This window comes from Suricata suricatta, chromosome 17, assembly GCF_006229205.1.
Source record: "Suricata suricatta isolate VVHF042 chromosome 17, meerkat_22Aug2017_6uvM2_HiC, whole genome shotgun sequence".
Lineage (NCBI taxonomy): Eukaryota > Metazoa > Chordata > Mammalia > Carnivora > Herpestidae > Suricata > Suricata suricatta.
The window spans coordinates 43450559-43466632 of record NC_043716.1 but is presented as its reverse complement, the minus strand read 5'-3'; the positions used below and the strand labels follow the sequence as shown (position 1 = coordinate 43466632).

The 16074-nt window shown below is 38.7% G+C and overlaps 1 protein-coding gene and 2 pseudogenes across 1 annotated transcript in view; 2 read left to right on the top strand and 1 right to left on the bottom strand.

Moving 5' to 3' along the window:
• TANC2 (tetratricopeptide repeat, ankyrin repeat and coiled-coil containing 2) overlaps nt 1–16074 on the bottom strand; it is a 365001-nt gene that overhangs the window by 178605 nt on the left and 170322 nt on the right. The window lies entirely within an intron of this gene.
• On the top strand, nt 544–886 carry LOC115281769 (annotated as a pseudogene).
• LOC115283086 lies at nt 5681–5781 on the top strand (annotated as a pseudogene).

Genomic DNA, 16074 nt, shown 5'->3' with positions numbered 1-16074 from the left:
AACTAATTTAATTCTCTATTTTTCATCCATTCTGTGTTGAGATGGGAGTGGTATATTTAGGCAACAGCATTTAAATTGGTATCCAGTATGAAGGGACAGGCTAATGAAATATTTTTAGGTAATAAGCACAAGCTACTCAAGTCATAATTGAGATACTGGTTAGGCATTAAAGATAATAAGTGAATCAGGAGATAACAGTTATATATAGTGAAAATAAATTAAGCCAAAAAAAGACTTCTCATATGAATAGACTTATGGTCATTTGGGTTATCTAGTTATTTGATCAGATAATCAGAGCAGTCTCCTCTTAAGGTGTTTTTTTTTTTTTTTTTTTTGCCATCTTTTCAAGAAGGCCAATTCAGTTCTACTTACTTATAACAGCCACTGATGGCATAGTCAGAGGTCAAAGTGGGGGAAAACGCCTTCCTCGGCTGCCACTAAGCTGCTTGATCCTTCTGAGGAAGCTAAGGCCAAGGGAGCACCTCACTTCATCGGGCAACCAGCACCGTGCCTGACAGCGTCCGCCCATCGCTTGCCTGCACCATGGCCTCCACCTTGGAGCTCACCTGCATCTACTTGGCCCTCATCCTGCATGAAGATAAGGTGAAGGTCAGGGATGGTAATAAATAAGGTCAAGGCCCTCATTAAAACAGCTGGTGTAAATGTTGAACCTTTCTGGCCAGGCTCGTTTACAAAGTCCCTGGCCAGTGTCAACAGTGGGAGCCTCATCTGCACCAGCGGGAGGTCCTGTCCCCTCCACCACAGCTGCCCTGGCTAAGATAAAGAGCAGAAGCAAAGAAAGAAGAATCTGAGGAGTCTGATGATGACATGCACTTTGGTCTTTTTGACTCAACCTCCTTTGTAATATATTCAATAAGACCCTGAACTCAAAAAAAAAAAAAAAAAAAGGTGGGGAAAGCAGCACAGGGCTAATCAGTTATACACATAGCACACAACCTCCAAAGAGCCTACATGCAGGGTATGTGGTCCCTTAAACAAGTGCACTGTGTCAGCGTAGAAAAGCTTTATTAATCTGTTAAGCTGAGAGTACATCAAGAGGCCGTGCTGGATGTGAGAGGTGCTTGGGGAGTTCTAGCAGTCACAGTTTCTAACTGTGCTACCGCACCTCCAAGCATGGGAAGGGTGTCTCATCATGCACACTCACTAAACAGGGCGCAGAAAGAAATACCTTTAACAAAAGTTGCCCCCTGATTATTTAGAAAAGAGAAAAGAAAGGTAGAAAAGATGGAGAAGAGAAGAAAGTATTTTATTTCAGGGAGATGGAAGAAAGAATACAAATTGATAGGGAGATAGTGACAGGATCTGGGAGTATACAGATTAAAGCAGCCCTTCCAATGGTTCAAGGACAAGAGCCAGCACCAGAGCCAAAGGGAAGGGAGCAGTGCTTCTATCTTAACGAACTGCTGTACACCACACACTGGCTGAGAAAGACCCAAGGCTCTCAACACATATGCATCTGTAAAACTCACTGTCCTCTCCCACACCTACATCACACGGTCACAGCACAATCGTGTTTCCTCCGTGTACAGGGCAGGCCAAGAACTAAAATCTCAGTGGCTTAATACAACACAGTAGAGTTCTCACTCAGTACAGGAGTTCAGCAGGAAGTTTCTTATGCTAATATAAGCCTCGAGCTCTCTTGTGGGTTCCCCATGTCAAGCTAAAGACCAGGGATCAAAGGGGGAAGAACTGCAAATGTGAAGTTTTTAGAGCCTAGCTGGAATTGGTATACATGATTTATATTCTTATTGTTCAAAATTCAGTCATATGACACACCTACCTGCACAAACGTCTGGGCTATCTAGTTTACCTATGTGCACAGGAGCAAAGGGAATACATTTTGGTGAACACATATTATTCTTTCCTATATTCTACATCACAGCTTGGAAATTCATAAAAGATGCAGCACTAATGAACAATGCAGCAAATTCTGTATAAATTTAGCCCTCTTTCTTTTAAATGAGCTGAACATACATGACTAAAAGTTAGTTTCATTCAAATATAATGCTTTAGATTACAGCGTCTAGAATACTGTTTGGCCTATGGTAGCTGGTTAAGAATTGTTTGCTAAATGAATAGTATACAGTAGAAAATCAAAGCAAAGGCAAGCATTACAAATAAGACTTTTAATAAAACAAATTATCTTAAAAAGCACTCATGGATATTATAAATGCTAATCACACTACAAATCACCTGAGAGACTGAGACTTTCATAAAACAAATGTATAAATCATCATCATTATAATCACATTACAATCATTTAATTTCTAGCTTTAATGACTGGATTATTTTCCACGAAAAACATTCAACAAAATACATTGAGAGTATAGTTGAGTTAAAAGGGAAACACTAGAAGACACTTTGGCTCTGTCCAAGCTCTTCCACATTCAGGAGTATTTAAGGATGCATTAACAAAGGAAGTCAATGTCAGGAAGGCTAGGCAGCTGCTTTCTGACCCAAGGCATGTAAGTCCCTGGTAGATCAGTCTGATCCTTTTGAGCCTTTTTCTGAAAGCTTTGTTTAGAGAGGTCTGGAGTAACTTTTTACTCTAATGCTAGCTTAGCCTTACCAACGTGTGTCCCTTCTTGGATCTCTACTGAATGCTCCAGGTTTTTAACAAGAATCTCCCATTCCTGTGGGAACTCAAGGAACTGTTCAGTTTATAGCTCCCTGGTATTTATTCTTTCTCCAGCCTCATGGAATCTCACCTTCACGTATGTGCAATTCAGTATTAAGTTAATGATTCAAAAGGACCCCTCTGCAGAATTCTGTAGTTCTCTTTCTGCTAGTTTCCTATTCTTCAGTACTTTGTACATTTCAGTTGCCTTGGCTTCCCCAAATTTCTGATCTGTTTCCTCAGTTCAGTAAGACTACAATTCTCTATCTGAGTTATCCATCCCATTCAGGCTGAAAGCCAGGGTTCACCTAGTTTCCTACCCCCTTCCTTTCTCTCAGGGATCACATTACCCTGAGGGCAAGTCCAGTACTGGTTATTCCATCATAGTGGGAAGAAGTATCTCATGCTGTTTTAATTTGCATTTTCCAGACGTTTATCATTTATGATGTGGCTAACAAAAGGCGGAACCTTTGTCTTATATATGGCTACAGTCTTAGTAATGCCTATAACAGCGCAGGGCACAGAGCAAATACTATTATTTGTTAAATGACTTTACTAGTTATATTTATCCATATATTTTGGAGATATACATGATCTGTTTGTCTTTCATCCATTTAATGCTTAAGGCCTAAGAAAATAGGTGATTGTAAGCTGTATCCAAGGGAATTCAAGAGTAAGTCTGTTCCACCCACCTAATTTCTGTTTTCATGCAATGATGTTGTGCTACACAAATGGATATACTCGACACATTGATAAATCGACAGACCATACAAGCAGTAAATATGGAGGCAACATGGTGCTCCAAAGAAACGGTTCCTCTAAAAATGATCCCAACAACTTTTAAGCCATTACTAAGAGATATTACTCCAACATGATTTTGAATAAATAGAAATTCTCATTTCAAGAAGAAATTGGGATTTAAGTCTTTATTTACCCATACACATTATTAGAAAAAGGCAAATCATTGTAGCTTATGACTCGTTGTTCTAAACATTATCTCTTTATTTCAGTGAATGGCAAACGCAGGGTATATGTGATAAAATAAGGCAGTATGGATTTCAATTACCTATTTTAATATTTAATAATATCGTATTTTGCAAATAAAAATCAATAATCTGAGTTCAGAAAAGCCTTTTAAATATACTAACACAATACTCAAATATAAGTGATAAGAGATTTTATTTCTATAAATCTGAAGAAGCACTAGGTTTTTGATAATATAAAAAGGAATTTCAAAATTTTGGTATGTTGGCTTATGTGTGATTACTGGTTTATTGATATATGCAATTCTAAGTCTTTTTCAGGCCAACTCCTGAATTTTTTTAAAGTTTATTTATTTAAGTAATCTCTACACCCAACATGAGGCTCAAACTCACAACCTCAAGACCAAGAGCTGCATGCTCTGCCAACTGGGCCTGCCAAGTGCCCCCACAACCTCTGAATTTTAAAGTAGTTATGTAATATGACTATATTTAAATTTAAAATATTACACAAACATGTTTTATCAAAGGAAAATTGGAAAATACAAGAAGCAAAAGTAATGCAACCAAAAATTATTAGAATCCTACCTCTGTTCAAGTTTCAAAGCATTGTGGCCTTTCCAATTATTTTATTTTGTATAAAATATTAATGCTACCTAAAGCAGCTAAAAATGACTAATGACTTCTCTCTTTTTTTTAGTGTTTATTTTTGAGAGAAAGAGAGAGAGAGAGAGACAGACAGACAGACAGACAGAGCATGAGCAGGGGAGGGGCAGAGAAAGAGGCTCCAGGCTCTGAGCTGTCAGCACAGAACCTGATGCAGAGCGTGAACCCACCAACCACAAGATCATGACCTGAGCTGAAGTCGAAGCATAACCAACTGAGCCAACCAGGCACCCCTGACTTAAAATATGGCACTCACAGGGCACCAGGGTGGCTAAGTCCCTTAAGCACCCACATCATGATTTTGGTTCAGGTCATGATCTCACAGTTTGGTGAGTTCAAGCCCAGCGTCAGGCTCTGCGCTGGTGGCAAAGAACGTGCTTGGGATTCTCCCACTGTCTCTGACCCTCCCCAGTTCATGCTCTCTCTGTCTCTTTTAAAATAAGTAAATAAATAATTAATTTTAATAAAATAAAATAAAATATGGCCTTTAAAAGGATACTTAGATCCTAAGAGTGGCAAGTGAACTCACTGAGCAACATTTTACATGAACAGGTAGTCTGATGCCTGAGAACAGCAGCGTCACTAACATGAACCTGAATGTTAGCCAGTTTTTCCCTTGTTAAATGACCCTAATCTCCTTAAAAATGTAAAATGTAACTAAAAGTATACATATTTATATATGCAATTTATGCACTACCAGAGCAGAATTGTGGTAGGACTATAAAGCAAGAGGTTAGATGTAAATATTCTAAAAATTCGCAGATATGCCCTTTTCTCTTCCAAATCAGAGGATGAAATATATCTTGTTTAGCATCTTTAAAACAAATATTTCATCTATAATTCATATCATGTCACCTACATCTATGAGAAGGTAGGGGGAAAGAAACAGTAGGATAAAGAAAGTAACATACCACCTGTATTGTGTAGTCTTCAATAAATTATCCAATTTTTCCAAGCTTGGATTCTGCATCCTTTTTTTTTTTTAATTTTCATTTATTTATTTTAAAATAGGCTTCATACCCAGTGTGGAACACTGAAATGAAGACTTGAGCTGAGATCAAGGGTCAGATGCTTAGCTGACTGAGTCACCCAGGTGCCCCAGATTCTGCATCTTTAAAATGTGGGCCACAATCTCTTAGGAGTTAAGAGGATTACATTTATTTTTATTTTTTTAATTAATTAATTTATTTTGAGAAAGAGATTGAATACGAATGGGGGAGGGAGGGGCAGAGAGGGAGAAACCCAAGCAGGCTCTGCTAGGTCAATGCAGAGCCTGACTCAGGGCTCAATCTCATCATTTCATGAAATCATGACCTGAGCTTAAATCAAGAGTCAAATGCTTAACTGACTGAGCCTCCAAGGCACCCTGAGGATTACATTTAAAGAGGAATGTGTTGTGCTCGCTTTGGCAGCACATATACTAAAAATGGAACAGTACAGAGAAGATTAGGAAGGCCCCCGTGCAAGAATGACATGCAATTTGCAAAGCATTTCATTAAAAAAAAAAAAAAAGACTAATGTATAGATAAGGCTAAAACAGAAGATATTAATATTTATTATCCTTTAGAAATAGCAGCTGAAGCATAATGTGCTACTCAGGGACATAGACTAAGCCGTCCCTGGAGCTCAACCTAAAATACGGATCTTAGATTCGTGGATCAACCACAGTGCACACAATAGATCTTTGAACATCTCTAAACTAAGCGGCCTATGTAATCATAACAATAATATGCCACTTACCTCTCAAAGATATTGTAAAGATTTAAATGAACTCATCTTTGTAAAGTAACTAGCTTAGTGCCTTGGGCACAGAATGGGCTCACTACTAGATGATATTGTGGTTATTAGTATATGGCGATGATGATGATGTGATGGATAATGTAGGAAAATGGAGATGTATAAAGTAAATTTCAAAATGCTGATCAGAATGTTTGGCATTAGAGGCAGTGATTTTTGACATCAAATGGCAAGAAGCAATCTACTCATGCTTCTCGCCTCAGTTCTGTCTCCTTATCTCCCTGCACCCAAAAGGATAGCTGTTATTTAACAGACGAAGTTACTTTCTTTAGTGGAATATGTATTATTAAAGAGTATTAAAGAGTATTAGTACAGGGGCTCCTGGGTGGCTTAGTCGGTTAAGCGTCCGGCTTCGGCTCAGGTCATGATCTCACGGTTGGTGGGTTCAAGCCCACATTGGGCTCTGTGCTGACAGCTAGCTCAGAGCCTGGAGCCTGCTTCAGATTCTGTGTCTCCCTCTCTCTCTGACCCTCCCCTGATCGCACTGTCTCTCTCTCTCTCAAAAATAAATAAAAAGCATTAAAAAATTAAAAAAAAAAGAGTATTAGTACAGTTCCTCTTGTACGTATGATGGGGAAAGGTACAGTAAACTGAAGAAGTGTTTATAATATGAGAGAGCTAGTGGTTAGTTTCCGAGTGTTTTACAAACTATGATTTAAAGTATGTTACATGACATTGGATCCAGGATTCTGGTATAAATTTCATGTATAAATTCCATTATCCCATATTATTTTTGTCTACCAGATTCTAAGCTCTTTGAAGGCAAGAACTATAGAATAATCATCTCAGAGGTGCTGTGATGGCTCATTCAGTTGGGCAACCGATTCTTGGTTTTAAGCTGAGATCACGATCTTATGGTCTGTGAATCTGAGTACCATACTGGGCTCTGCACCGGCAGCACGGAGCCTGCTTGAGTCTCTCTCTCTCTCTCTCTCTCTCACTCTCCCTCTCTCTCTCGCTTTTCCCTACCTACTCACTTCTCTCTCTCTCTCTCTCAAAATAAGTAAATTTTTAAAAATTTACTTATTTAAAAAAATAATCATCTGAGAACAGTGTTTTGAGAAAGATATATAATGTTGTTTTCTATTTTGCACTAGCTCTCAATAATGGCTGAAAACATGCTGATTAGGTACAATAAAATAAACTTCCTTGGGAAGAAAATAGTTTTATATACACTTAAGAACTGAGAGGAAAAATAAACTTTGATACTAAGCATGTAAATAATGGTTAGCCATAATTTACTGGCAGTGTGGATTTATCCAAGCTAGACCCAAAAAGGTCAAAGGCTAACAAAGAAAGAGAAAAGTTGGGGCACCTGGGTGGCTCAGCTGGTCAAGCATCCGACTCTTGATTTCAGCCCAGGTCATGATCTCACAGTTCGTGGGTTTGAGTCCTACATCAGGTTCTGTGGAGCCTGCTTAGGATTCTCCTTCTCTCTCTCTCTCTCTGCCCCTCCCCTGCTCATGGGCACACACTCGCTCTCAAAATGAATAAACAGAAACTCAAAAAAGAAAAGTTAACAAGTAAGGAAATTAAAATTTTTTTTTTCTTTTTCAAAACTTCAGTAAACTGAGACAGTTCCTAGGCAGTCAGTGTCAGAGGCAGAAAACTGCATAAACGTAAACACTATACCAGACTTTAATGAAATCCTACAAGGGTAGATTAAGAGAAAATTAAGTCTTTGTCCCATGAGCAAAAATGACTACTGAGACATTTTCAGAGATTAAGTGTGAAGACTCAACAGCTTTCTGGCTTGTTTTTGGAATGTACAGTTGCTGCTTGTCTTACAATAGAGACCTCCCCACAGAGAACACTTTGCCACCGCCAACTACAGGTAAAGAAACAGCGTTCCTCCAACCTGAGAATATCTCTCCGCAACTCCCCGCCTTTGTAACAGGATAAGTTGCTTTTCATCTCTCAGAAACCCTGGGATCACCTGGCGGGGAAGGGCCCGGGAGGAATATGAGACGATGATTATCTCTGGACAAGAAGCAGTATGGAGAGAGGAGCTGCCTGCTCTGCCGGACAGTAAATCACGGGTTAACTGGAGGAAGAGACTATCATACCACCAGGCAAGTCGCTGAGGTAGAGATCAGAGCAGAAATTTTTATTCGGATAAGTACAAAAAGAAACAAACTGTTTGCATTGCTCGGCTGCATGTTAGTCAGAGGGTGATCTATAAATATGCAAAAGTAGACACTGACTTAGCTTAGAAGCCTTTCTTTTCTTAAGGGTTTTATAAGTCTCCTCCCACTCCTGGTTTTTAAACTAATAAAGCATATTGTTCTATTCACCACATTACTTTCTTTAAGATTTGAAAAAAAAATGCTGGCAGTTAGATGGAAGCAGAAGCAGTGTTGCTTAAGACTCTATAAATTTTCCACACAATTTCAGTCCTTTTCATAATGTGCCTCACTGGATGTGTAGAAAAGAAAAAACAGAATTACATGTAAGTATGGAAGAACAAGTGTAAGGAAAAGAACACTAATGTCAGTTTTTATAGAATTTGGTCCTAAAGCTAAATGTCAGCTCCCCAATGCATAATATTTCTATGATTAGAAACAAGTAACTTGGGAAACATTCAATACAGTGAAAGACAAAAATCTCAAAATCTACCAGGGAAGTTCTGCTTCTGTATACCCACGTAAGCTTCTGCTAGATGGGCCCTCTGACAGACTGACTTTCAATTCTGGACAAAATACAACAAGCAACCACTTCAAGGCCCTGGAAATTAAACATAATAGAGTCTAGAAGAGAGGTAACAACTGCCCCCCCCAAAAAAAGAACAAATTGGGATGAGTTTCTGTTTTAAAATTTTTTTTATTTTTATTTTTTAGCTTCTGGGTTAAAAACAGACCACGGCACTGCATGGGGTCATTAAAACTCCAACAGAAAACCAACAGTTTTTCTACTCTCAACTATCAAAAGACAGAACTTGTAGCAATAACAGTCACTGAAAAGTTAGGCAAAGGGGATTTCCAGGAGAGAGAGAGAGAGAGAGAGAGAGGGCGAGCGAGAGCGAGCTATAGGAGATAGTCAAAGTTCTGTGTTTAAACTCAGCTCAAACCTCTGGCTGCTGAACTACGCATGCATGGAGCAGACTGGCTAAGTATAAAACAACTGAATTGAACTCAATTGACGCTCAAAAGACAAGAGCTTTCCATTAGGTCAAACCAAGTTAATTGCTTGCTAAAAGAAAAAATTAGCAATGCTCTTTGAAGGAATATGACAAAATCCAGAATATCTACTAAATGAAATGTTTAGGGCACAGAATTACTCATCACATGAAGAACCAGGAAAATATGACCCATTATCAAGAGAAAAGATGGAGACCAACCCTAGAACATTCTAGATACTGTAATTAGCAGACAAAAAATTTAAAGCAGCTATTACAATGATTTTCAGAGAAGTAAAGGAATATATTCTCTTAATAAAAGGCAAGAAGATCTCTGATATTACAGAAACTGTAAAAAAGAATCAAATGCAAATTCTAGAACTGAAAATATAATGGCTAAAATAAAAAGTCACAGGTAGGTTTAACAGTATTTAAATGTTTAAATATGACAATTTAATTTATGGTATATGGTATGTATATATATGTATGTACACACACAGTATATAGTAAATTGAAAAGTTTAAAATGACAGAAGAGTCATTTGAATTTGAAGTGAATCTGAAGACAAATGAGTGAAAATTACCTAATCTGAAGACCACAGAGAACAAGGATTAAAAACCAAAACCAAAACTGGGGTGCCTGGGTGGCTCAGTAGGTTAAGCAACTGACTTTGGCTCAGGTCATGAATTCACAGTTTGTGAGTTCAAGTCCCGAGTCAGGCTCTGTGCCGACAGCTCAGAGTCTGGAGCCTCCTTCAGATTTTGTGTATCCCTTGCTCTCTGACCTTCCCCTGCTCGTATTCTATCTCTCAAAAATAAACATTAAAAAATATTTAAGATAAAACAAAACAAAGAAAAAAAGACACCTCAGGACCTGTGAGATGATGTCCAAAGGTTTAATATGTATGTAATTAGAGTCTCAGAAGAGGGAATGAGGCAGATAAAATATATCAAGAAATACTGGCTAAGTATCTCAAATCTGTAAAGGACATACGTTTTCATAATCAAGGAGTACAGGATAAATAGGAACAGAAATAAATTAGGCCCATGGTAGTCAAACTGTTAAAAACCAAAGAAAAGAAGAAAATCTTAAAAGTAGCCCAAGAAAAATAAGATATTAGATACAATGGCTAACAATCTGAATGATGTCTAACTTCTTCTCATCAGAAACCATGGAGGCCAAAAGACAACTAAATAAAATCCCCAAAGGGCTGAGAGAGAGAGGGAAAAAAAAATCAAAACAGAAGTCTGTATCTTGTGAAAATATCCATCAGAATGCAGACAAAATAAGACATTTTTAGACAACAGAAAACTCAGATAATGTGTCAGAGCAGATGCATACTTGAAATGTAAAGGCTACTAGGTGAAGAAAAACAATACCACATGAAAACACAAGTGTTCAAAAAATAATCAAGAGCATTTAGAAACAGTAAAAATCTGAGTAAATACAAAAGTATTCTTTTACTCTTAATTTCTTTCCAATGCATGCGACTGTTTTAATTTTTTTTAATGTTTATTTTTAGGAGACAGAGTGTGAGCGGGGTAGGGGCAGAGAGAGAGAGGGAGACACAGAGTCTGAAGCAGGCTCCAGGCTCTGAGCTGTCAGCACAGAGACCAATGTGGGGCTTGAACTTACGAACCGTGAGATCATAACCTGAGCCAAAGTCGGACGCTTAACCAACTGAGCCACCCAGGCGCCCCACATGTGACTGTTTCACACACTCTCATGGGCTTTAAAATACACGTAGATGTGAGAAATAAGACGGCTATAGCATGAAGGGCGGCAGAAGGTACAAACAGATCTGCACTGTTCTAAAAGGTTCTACATTTTGCATCAAGTATGGCGGCAGAATAGAAACATTTTCAGATGTAAAAGAACTCATACACTTCTCCTCGGTGCTACGTTTAGTTGAGCACATGCTGACCGCACGCAGCGAGTCAGGCGCCGCTAGGAGCTCACGATCCGGAGGAAACTGCACACTCAGGCCTGTGTTCGCACCGGCTGCACGACCTAGTGCGTTTCCCGTCCACTTCCTGAAATCCAGGCCACAGTCCCGATTGCCTGGGCTCCCCCAGCGAGGCACCAGCCCGGCGGCTGGCTCCGAGATCACGCGAGGTGTCCGGAGTCCGTGATCACAGTCTCTCTTCCAAACACCTCAGCTCTTCCTCTCCCTCGGCGGCCCGCCCGGTCCAGGACCCCACACCGTGTGAGCCCTTCCGTCTGCCTCCTGGCACCTACGAACCGGATATTTCCAGAGGAAAGCCACACAGCTGGGCCCGTCAGTTTCACTTTAATGGTGGTCGGCCTCAAGCAGACGCAGCATCGCCAGCGGGTGCGGCTTTGAGTCTCTGTGGGTTTGCAGTCCCTTCCCCACATCAGCTGACGCCGTCACCCTCCTACACCCTCTTCTGCCCTTGTGATTCACTCAGCAGACCGAAGGCGACAGACGGAGCAACCAGGCAAACCAACCCCCCACCCCACCTTCTGCACCGCAGGCCTCCTGCCGGAAGCCGCGCCCTGCGGTCTGCCCCTCACACGGTCTGGGAGATTTTGATGGTTTGCTCCTCGCTCTCTGAAATTGTCCGTCCCTCCTGTTCTGGACTGGCATCGCCACACGTGCTCCCCTACCACCCATCTTTAAATATACATGGTGACGCCCGGGGGGCTCAAAAAAAAAAAAAAAAGAACTCATAAAATTGAATTCCTATCCATCACATTTATTTCCCTATCATACTTCTTGAGAAGTTGCTTGAAGGAGTAGTGCAACAGAGGAGTGAATAAACCAAGAAGGAAATATTTGGGATCCAGAAAATGGGATGATCAACTGAGAAAGCAAAACAGCTAAGAGATAGACACACAGCAGAACTTTAAGTCCAGACAGTGCTCAGTCAGTTGGGTACAGGAGTTTGGAAGACACTTAGAAGGTTTCTGGTAAAAAGAAAAAAGGACTTGAGATCTTATATGGTGAAGAGTTTGAAAAATATTGGCAACCCAAGAAAGAAACATAATTAAAAACTACAGGAAAAACAAATAATGATATAGAAAAGAAGATACACAGGACATTATTTGTACCTGCAAGTAACAATATTTATATAATCAGAATAACACTATATTGATATTCAAGTTTTAAAATTAATCTAGAGGTAAAGCACAAATGACTTAATGATAATTATAAAGCAGAATGTAAACATGTGTAAACACAGCCTTTGAACCATAAATTACAGATGACAGAATTTAGGAAGTGAGAAGACGGGAAGCTAGGGCAAGCGTGTTAACATATTCTTACAAAATGGGAATCAAGAAGTAGTCCTAGTGTCGTATACCTAATGGAACAATAAATATAGAAATAGGGATAGCTGGAAGGGTCAGTGGGTTGAGCAACCAACTTTGGGTCAAGTCATAATCTCACATTCATGAGTTCGAGCCTCACATCAGGCAGCACAGAGCCCACTTCAGATCCTCTGTCTTCCTCTCTCTCTGACCATGCCCCATTTGTGTTCTCTGTCTCTCAAAAATAAACAAAGATAAAAAAAGAAATATAGAAATAAACAATAAATCATTCATGGCTATAACCAATAAAATAAAAAACAGAGACATAATTATGTTGAGAGGAAAGGTGAAAGCAGTGGAAATAAAGTTACGGTTTCATTAGATGCTTTAAACCTAATCAAAATACATCAGCAGAAGCACGGTAATCTAAAGACATGAACATTAACTACCAAAAGAAATAGCCAAAAGCATTTAAGTGGAATTAGGAATAAGAAAAGGTGAGGCTAGGGACTATAGCTTTTCATTTCAAGCCTTCCTGTATACTTCGAATTTTTCATTAAAACAAACACACACAAACCTATCACGGAGCAAATGCTTTTCCATTAAAAATTTTTTAAACCATTAAGTATTTATTGGGTAACTATTTCTTTTAAATTTTTTAAAGTTTACGTATTTCTTTTGAGAGAGAGAGAGAGAGAGCAGGGATGAGGCAGAGAGAAAGGGAGAAAGAGAATCCCAAGCAGGTTCTGCACTGTCAGTACAGAGCCCAAAGGGGGCTCGATCCCATAAACTGCAAGATCATAACCTGAGCCAAAATCAAGAGTTGGACGTTCAACTAACTGAGCCACCCAGTCAGCCCTTGGCTAATTTTATTTTTACTTTTCTTAGAGAGAGAGATTGAGATAGAGAGAGCATAAACATGCCCATGAGCAGGGGAGGGGCAGAAGGAGAGGGGAAGAGAGAATCTCAGGCAGGCTCCATGCCCAGAGTAGAGCGCAACTTGGGGCTCATGACCTGTGCTAAAATCAAGAGTAGGATGCGTAAGTGATCGAGCTACCCAGATAGCTTTAAACATGTAAGACACTATGACAGGCATCAAAATTTGCTTTTTCTCTTCCTCAATAAACCTCGTCCTTAACCTGATATATACAGTTGTCAACATAAGAGTTCTGAGTTCTTCACATCAGTATATAAATATTTTCGAGTCATGAGAATGTATTAGAGAATGTATCAGTATTAGATCACCTAGAAGAAAGAATGGGCAGACAGATCTTCTAAAAGCACATTCTTCTCAAGAAACTAGACCTCCTTTCATGACTTATGGTCAGGTCTAGCCCTAACCACCTGTTCATGCATATTTTGCCCCTATACTGTTTGGCTGAAGTAAATGGTTCATGCTGGGTTATTTTTCCAAAATACTACAAAGAAGAGCTCCCCAAATCTCTCTCCTCCTGGGCAATAAGATATTATAACTCAGGTTCTGAAATTCTGAATACTCTATGATTCCAAACTGCTGAATTTTTTACATATTCATAAAACACAACCAGTTTCTCTTTATATGATCATACATTTTCTTTTTTTCCCCTCTTATCTCACTAGCATATTTCTTAAGAATTTCTTATATATGAACTGATGTAAATTCACAAATCTTTCTATAATACATTCATAGTATTCCAAAGTTATCTTGAAGAGCCTCCAATAACCCATTTTCCTGATTTCCCATTAACATAAAATATCATTAAACTCTGTAATTTGGTATGTTTGGTAATTTAAAGAGGGGCTAATGTTTTTATTTTTTAAATGTTCTAGAAAAAAAGAATTTATTAATCAAGTTTACTATGTTAACTATATTATGTGGAAATACATAATTAACATATAGTAGATTTGAAGTGTGAATATCTAAGGATCCTCTCTATATAGCTTGTAGGCCAAATCTGGCCATTTACCTTTTTATGACCCAGGAGTTAAGAATGGCTTTTTAAATTTTTAAAGTTTTTTTAAGTGCTTATATAAACACCTACATAATATTCTTGATTTTACTCGTTAGCCGACAAAGCCTAAATTATCTACATCTGTTTCTTTGATAAAAAGTTTGCTATGCTCTGTCATAAATGGTCAGTGCAGTATAACTATTAATAATAAACATTATCAGAAAGTTATTTTTATTCTCAAATAAGTAACAGAACTTTTAATGAGCAAGTTATAGTACATTTTCATAGCACAATTTGTATTACAAGGTGTACTAAAGTAGAATAAGTACCCACTTAAAAATTATATTAGCCTAGGAATAACTCTGAAAAAATATGTAGGGTACAAAGAGAACGAAAAAGAGAGAAATAAATTTGTTACTTTTGACCAACAGTAGTTGACCCTTTTAAGCTTTTAATGTTTGGTTCTCTTCCTTTGACACAACAAAGAATATAATAACATCAGCTACAGTGGTATAACAGGCCACCCTGTCCACCAAGACAGACCTGCCAAACTCTCAGCTTTAAGAGTCTTACCGGAGTCAAATAAATGCTGGTGGTAATGTCATCTAAGTCTCTACTTTTCCCTCTGGGAATAGTGATATGTCTCTTTGTTTCTTTTCTTATGTGAAGTCTGGCCTACCCAGTTATTCTCCACCAATTCTAAAGTGAAGCAGGCTCAAGTGATTATGAGCTTTGCAGTTCTACCTACCAGGCAACTCCATCTTACAGCCAAACCCTGGCCAGAGAGTACTTTGTTTGCTCTCCCCTAAGCTTTATACCCAGTCTGTTCAACTACAGAGAGAAGAGCCAGGCAGCTTGATATACACAGTACAGCCATTTTGTTCTAGATAGAACACAAAGGTACCTACTGCCTGTGAAGATGAGTTCCCCTTCCAATTGATATCAAAAACAAGTAGTGTATAATTCTATTTGAAACAATCTGGTGAAAACTATCTTCCCAAGAAGCTGGGTTATCTAGATAAGTAAATGTCAAACTGCAGCATGCATCAGAATCACTTAGAGGGCTTGTTAAAACACAGATTGGTGGACTCCATCCTCAAGTTTCTGATACAGTAGTTTGGTGTGGGGCCCAAGAATCTGCACCCTAAACTCAACAATCTAGATGATCTCCAAAGTTCCTTCAAAATTTGTAAGCTATGGAATAATATCATAGAAAACGTCTTGAAAGTCAGTTGTTTGTACTTGATTTGAACATCCATTAACACAGGATATTTGAATCAGTCCTTTGGTGAAAAGCAATTCACATACAAATCCACACCACTGATGCAAACAAACAAAAACAAAATGAAAATTTTCTTTGAAAAAGTAATAGTGATGTGGTTATTTGGTAAGTGATAAATGTTTAATCCTCCTCTTCCCTTTTTTCTTGGGATGGAGAAGGGTCTGTTCAGAAAAAAAAAAACCCAATATATACAACCAGTCACCAACTTATTCTGGTATTTTCCTTCCTCACCTCCGACAGCGTCTATATCATGTATTCTCAACCATTCCTGCCACAGACTTTCTACATGGCAGTCTTCTTCGTCTAGGTCTCTATTATGACCAATTTAATCTGCACATTACGTAGCAGTAATTGCATTCTTCTTGCTTTTAAACATTCTACTTTGTCAAACTGTG